The sequence below is a fragment of the Galeopterus variegatus genome, unplaced genomic scaffold (genome assembly GCF_000696425.1).
Source record: "Galeopterus variegatus unplaced genomic scaffold, G_variegatus-3.0.2 Scaffold11788, whole genome shotgun sequence".
In the NCBI taxonomy this organism is placed as follows: Eukaryota; Metazoa; Chordata; class Mammalia; order Dermoptera; family Cynocephalidae; genus Galeopterus; species Galeopterus variegatus.
Genome location: NW_007737899.1, coordinates 6211 through 13494, shown reverse-complemented (window position 1 = coordinate 13494; position 7284 = coordinate 6211). Strand labels below are relative to the sequence as shown.

The window sequence follows — 7284 nt, the reverse complement described above, 5'->3', positions numbered from 1 at the left end:
CCAAAAACATTTTTTAAAAACATTCTGGGTATATTAGTTGAATCAAGAGTCCCCTTAAAAAGATATGTCTATAGACAACAATTGCAAGAAACTGTGTAAAAGTAGACAGTAAAATACTTATTCAATTTTAAAAAAAATACAATATAATTTCTCCTGTACAATTAGAAAATAGTCAAGTACCAAGTATTTGTTGGGAGGAATAAAGAAGGGAAAAAACAGTAAAATACTTATTCAATTTTAAAAAAAATACAATATAATTTCTCCTGTACAATTAGAAGATAGTCAAGTACCAAGTATTTGTTGGGAGGAATAAAGAAGGGAAAATTTAGGTAGAGGAAAGTCTTGGTAGTCAGTTTTCCAGGAAACAATGCCCTTTTCCAGTGTCTACAAATTTGCAGAATATAATCATCTGTGCCTGGTTTTCAAAGAGAACGATTTACTTCATTTAATTATTTTTAATTGAAAAATGAATGAAATTCAGAACATCTATGATAAATTACAAACGTGTCTAAAATACTTCACAGCATCTTTCTTCAAGAGGTGGAATCTATTCCTCAATGCCCTGAATCTGGGATTGTCTTGCGACTTTGTTTGACCAAGAGACTCGAATAGAAGTAATGTGTGGATCTTCTAAGTTTCTGATTCAAGGACTTTTGAAGCTTCTGTTCTCACATGTAAACTAGCACAAGGTAGCTTGTTGGATAATGAGATACATGTGGCCCAGTTGCTTGTGACCCCAACTTACAACCAGAGCAACCCCCCGAAGCAGAGCTAGCTAGACGAGGGATGAGCTATATGCCGGACCAATTATATCAGTGAGTCCTGTTGAAACTGGCAGAAGAACCACCCAGCCAAGTGCAGCCTGCAATGTCATTCCATAAACATTGAGCTAAATAAATGGTTGTCTTTTGTTTCCGTAAGTTTCTGTGTGGTTCTTTTATACAGAATGAAACAATGGATGCAATACCAATAAACAGGGATTGTACATAATTATTTCCATAAGGTTTTCCTAACAAATTAAATAGTAAGTTATATCCAGATATGAATTACACTACTTAAATCATCTTCCTAAAGAGGATTTCTTCACTTCTCTGGAATTCTACAGTCCCAGAGTTGTGGTTGCTTATCATTGGGGATGGATGAGAGCAGGTTAGCATGCCAGCTGACTCGGCCTCTATTGGCCAAATCTGATGAATCATCTGAAGGTGGGTATGTGCACTATTCCTATTTATTATCTTCTCTAGGAAAGAAAATTTGGACCTGTGGTGACATCCAATCACAATTCTCAGACATAATTTGGGTCACTGAAAGACACACAACTGTCATATTTTAAATAGACATAAAATGTATGCAAGCATTGCTTATAAGAAACAAGGACATTTACTAGGGAATTAGGGAATTTTAGTTTCAAAGAAAGAGCAGATTCATTTCTCTAATGTTGTGGCTATTTACAGAAAACACAGATTGAATAAACTAGAGGTGATTGTTACCTCCTGCCTTTAGTAGGTCTAGTGGTTGGGAAGGGGAAGGTATCAACCTCCAGGCTTGGGGAGTGGGTAAAGGAAAAAGTCTTGTGATCAGGTCCTTTAATGTCTGTAGAGAAGAGGGGACTAGTCACTGCTTGGTAATGAGCTCCTGAGGGGAGTAGGCTAACTTTGTTACTTTAGGCAAAGCCAGCATCTTTACTGTGGACTTCCAGGAAGTGAAGAGGCCCTGACTCTGGTAAGAAAGCATGCCCTATTTCCACCATCTTTCCAAGAAAGAGGTCTTCAGGACATATATTTTTAATTGGCTATCTGAGTTATTCAGAGATCTTTTACAAGCAGCATTTCTCAATGTGAAGCTTTTCTTTCATGGGATATTTGCTAATATTGTTAAAGATTTTTGATTTTCATACCAGGAAGGTGATGCTATTGGTATGTAGCTGGAGATGCTGCAAACATTCTAAAATATACAGGTCAGCCTACACACACATACACACACAGAGAGTAGTCCAAAATGTAAATAGTGCCATGGTTGAAAAACCCTGCCAAACCTCCATAGGTTGGAACACTCCAGTACTTTTTACTTATCCAAGTTTTTCAAACAGTCTCATTAAAGCTCAATGAGGGGGGAGCCCCACCGGGGTCTTGAGGTATGGAGCCAGGGGAAGCCAAACCCAGCCACAACTGGGCATGCTGCTGCCACTAGGTAAAGAGCACACCAAAGACATCATTTCCATGTGGGTAGCCCACCACAGGCACCACAATTGCCACAGCTGCTGCAAAAGTGGCTAGTTGTTATAGCAGTAGTAACAGTCACCATGCAGATGGCACTCCAGATATTTGGTTGCATTGACACAAGGAGAGTCACCAGCAGAATTTAAAAAAATTAAAAAAAGAAGTCCTCTCTCCCCACAAAGCACACTCCAGAGTAACAGAAGAAGCATCTGCTGTATAATAAGTGCAGGAATCTGAATGCAACTCTCTCAGTACTGCACAGATCATCTAAGCAACAAATCAACAGAGAAACAGTTCACTTATCAGAAGAAGAGAATAAATCTATGGTTACTAGAGGAGTAAAGGGGAGGGGAATGGGAAGAGAATGGATAAGGGGCATGAAGAATAAGCATGGTTTGTAATAATATTGATTCAGTCATCACATATTGTACACAATTACTGATAGTCAACTCTGTACCCCATAAACATGTATAAACAATTTTGCTTCAATTAAAAGGAAAATTTTTTAAAAAGCAGATTAAAATATGACTTTAAGTCAAGCACCATAAGAAGAGACAGAGAAGATCACTATATGATTATAAAAAGGGTTCAATTTATCTAGAGGATATTACAATTGTAAATATATATGTACCCACATTAGGGTAACAAAATAAATAAAGCAAATACTAATAGATTCGAAGGGATGTATAGAGTGTAATGCAGTAGTAGTAGGGAACTTCAAAGTCTTACTTTCAATGGACAAATCATCCAGAAAGAAAGTCAATAAGGAGACATTGCACTTGAACTATACTTTAGATCAAATGGACCTAACAGACATATACAGAACATTCCTTTTAATAACAACAGAATATACGTTCTTCTCTAGTGCACAAGAAGCATTTTCCAGTAAAGATCATATGTCAGGCCTCAAAACAAATCTTAACAAATTTAAAAAGTCTGAAATCATACCAAGTATCTTTTCCAAACACAATGATATGAAACTAGAAATCTGTAACAGAAGAAATTTTGGAAAACTCACAAGTATGTGGAAATTAAACAATGAGCTCCTGAGCAACCAATAGTTCAGAGAAGAAATTAGAGAGAAATTAAAAATATCTTGAAACAAAAATGGGCACACAACATACCAAAATGTATGGGATGCAGCAAAAACAGTTTTAAGAGAGATGGTTACAGCAATAAACTCCTACATCAAAAAGAAGAAATATCTAAAATAAGTAATCTAGCATTACACATCAAGGAACTAGAAAAAGAAAAGAAAAAAAAACTAAAACTAAACCCAAAGTTAGTAGAATGAAGGAAATAATAAATATCAGAACAGAAATAAATGAAATAAAGACTAGAAAAATCAATAGAAAAGATCAACAAAACTAAGAGTTGGTTTTTGAAAATATAAACAAAATTGACATACTTTTAGCTATACTAATCAAAGAAAAAAGAAAAGCCACAAATAAGTTAAATCAGAAATTAAAGAGGAAACATTAAAACTGATGCCACAGAAATATGAAAGATCATAAGAGATTACTATAAACAATTACATAGCAACAAATTGGATAACTTAGGAAAAAAAAATTGATAAATTACTAGATGCATAGAATCTACCAAGACTGAAACATGAAGAGATGGAAAATCTGACCATGCCAATGATAAATAAGGACATTTAATGTGGAAAAAAAGAGAAATATTCTATCAAAAATAAATCTAGGACAAGATGGCTTTACTGGTGAATTCCACCAAGCATTTAAAGAAAAATTAATAGCAATCCTTCTCAAACTCTTCTAAAAAAATCAAAGAGGAGGGAGAATTTTCAAAGTCATTTCAGGAGGCCAGAATTACCTTAATATCAAAGCCAAATGAGGACACTACAAGACAGGAAAACTACAGGCTGATATCTCTGATTAAAATAGATGCAAAAATCCCCCCCCCCCAAAATATTAGCAAACCAAAAATCTGTAGCACATTACAAGGACGATTCACCACAATAAATAAAATATATTCCTAGGAATCAAGGATGCATCAAAATATGTAAATCTATAAATATGATATATAACACTAATAAAATCAAGAACAGGAATGAAACAAAGATGCCCAGTCTTCCACTTCTTTTCAATATACTACTGGAAGTCCTAGCCGAAGCAATTAGGAAAAGAGAAAGGAATAAAAGAGATCCATATCAAAAAGAAAGAAGATACATTTTCCCTGTTTGCAAATAGCATGATCATATATGTACAAATTTTTGAATATTCCATGAAAAAAAAACTGTTATAACTAATAAATTTAGTAATGTTGCAGGATACAAAACCAACACACAAAAATCAGTAAAATTTTATATACTAACAATAAACTACTTGAAAAAGAAATTAAGAAAACAATCCCATTTACAATAGCTACAAAATAAAAGAAAATTACTAAGGGTATGAAAGACCTGTACACTAAAAAATTGTTAAAAGATTGATGAAAGAAATGGAAGCAGACACAAATAAGTGAAAAGATATGTCACGTACATGGACCGGAAGAATTAATATTGTTGAAATGGCTGTACTACCTAAAGCTATGTACAGATTTAATGCTAACTCTATCAAAATTCCACTGATATTTTTCACAGATACAGAAAATAAATCCTAAAATTTTTACAAATCCACATATGATCTGGGATAACCAATGTAATCTTGAGCAAATAAAACAAAGCCAAAGGCATCACACAACCAAACTTCAAATATACTATGAAGGTATAACAACAAAAACAGCATGGTACGGGCATAAAAACAAACACATAGACCAATAGAAGATAACAGAAAGGCCAGACATAAATCCACACTTTTGCAGTCAATTAATTTTACACAAAGTTGCCAAGAACATACAAGGGAAAGAATAGTCTCTTCAATAAATTATCTCAGTGAAACTTGATATCCACATTCAGAAGAATAAAATTATAGCCATGTCTTATTCCATACTCAAAAATCAACTCAAAATGGATCAAAGATTTAAATGTAAGACTTGAAACTGTAAAACTACTAGAAGAAAATATAGGGGATAAACTTCATGCATTGGTCTAGACAATGATTTTTTTTTTAACAAGTCCCCAAAAGCACAGGCAACAAAAATAAGAACAGACAAATGTATTTATATCAAACTAAAAATCTTTTGCACAGCAATGGAAGTAATTAACAAAGTGAAGAGACAACCTACAGAACGGTAGAGAATACTTGTAAACCATAGCTCTAATAACGGGTTAATATACAAAATATATAAGGAGCTGAAATACCTCAATATCAAGAAAAGAAATAACCCAATTAAAAAATATTCAAAGATCCTGAATAGACCTTCTCAAAAGAAGGCATACAAATGACCATTAGGAATATGAAAAAATCCTCAACATTACTATTCATCTGGAAAATGCAACTACAGGGAGATATTATCTCACACTTATTAGAATGGCTATTATCAAAAGATAAGTGTTGGCAATGACTTGGAGAAAAGAAGCCCTTGCATAATATTGGTTAAAATGTAAACTAGTACAGCCATTATGGAAAACAATATGGAGATTTGTGAAAAAGAATTAAAATAGCACTATCATATTACCCAGCAACCCCACTACTGCATATATATTCAAAGGAAATGAAATCTGTGTGATGAAGAGAGATCAGCACTTCCAGGTTCATTTCAGTCACATTATCCAAGATATGGAATCAATTTATGTGTCCATCAACAGATGAGCAGATAAAGAAAATGCAGTATATATACACAGCAGAATACTATTCAGCCTTTAAAAAAAAAAAGGTCCTGTCATTTGCGACAATATGGTTGAGGCTCATGTTAAGTGCAATAAGCCAGGCACGAGAAAACAAATACCACATAACCTCACATATATGTGGAATCCTAAAAAGTTGACATTATAGAAATGGAGAGTAGAATGATGATTACAAGAGGCAGGGGCTTGGGAGGCGGGGGAAAGGAGAGGATTTGGGAGATGTTTGCCAAAGGATACAAAAGTTCAGTTACAAGGAATCATCTCAAGAGATCCACACATTTAAAAAATGTGTTGCATTCTAAAAAATTGCTGAGTGTATGCAGCCATTAATGCAAGGCCACAGAAGGTGGATGGAAGAGTTGTAGAACAAAAGAGGGGTGACTCAACATAAGATTCTCAAGACCAGGTGCCCACTTAACTGTGAAAAAGATCTTTGTTGGTGGCATTAAAGAAGACACTGAAGAATATCTCCTAACAGATTATTTTGAACAATATGGGAAAACTTAAGTGATTGAAATTGTGACTGACTAAGGCGGTGGCAAGAAGAGGGGTTTTGCTCTTTCGACCTTTGACAACCATGATTCTGTTGGTAAGACTGTAACTCAGAAATACCATATTGTGAATGGCCACAACTGTCAAGTAAGGAAAGCCCTGTTGAAGCAAGAGATGGTTGGTGCCTCCTCCAGCCAAAGAGGTCAAAATGGTTCTGGAAACTTTGGTGATGGTCATGGAAGTGGTTTTGGTGGGAATGAGAACTTTGGTCATGGAGGAAACTTCAGTGGTTGTGGTTGTTTTGGTGGCAGCTGTGGTGGTGGTGGATATAGTGGCAGTTGGGAAGGCTATAATGAATTTGGTAATGATGGAAGCAATTTTGGAGGTGGCAGAAGTTACAATGATTTTGGCATTTACAACAATCAGTCTTCAAATTTTGGACCCATGAAGTAGGGAAACTTTAGAGGCAGAAGCTCTGGCCCCTGTGGTGGTGGAGGCCAACTTTGCCAAACCACCAAACCAAGGTGGCTATTGCAGTTCCAGCAGTAACAGTAGCTATGGCAGTGGCAGAAGACTTTAATTAACTTCCAGAAAACAAATCTTAGCAGGAGTGGACAGGAACCAGAAGTGACACAGAAGCTACAAGTTACAATAGATTTGTGAACTCAGCCAAACACAGTGGTGACAGGGCCCACCTACTACAATGAAGACACGTTTTAGGCAATACCCATGTGTGCAGGCAAAAAACTCAAGGACTGTATTTGTGACTAATTGTATAAAAGATTATTTTAGTTTCTGTTCTGTGGAAAGTGTAAGGCATTCCAA

The 7284-nt window shown here is 35.3% G+C and overlaps 1 pseudogene; it reads left to right on the top strand.

Moving 5' to 3' along the window:
• The first annotated feature begins 1135 nt into the window (after positions 1-1135).
• Positions 1136-7039, top strand: LOC103610782 (annotated as a pseudogene).
• Positions 7040-7284: the final 245 nt, after the last annotated feature.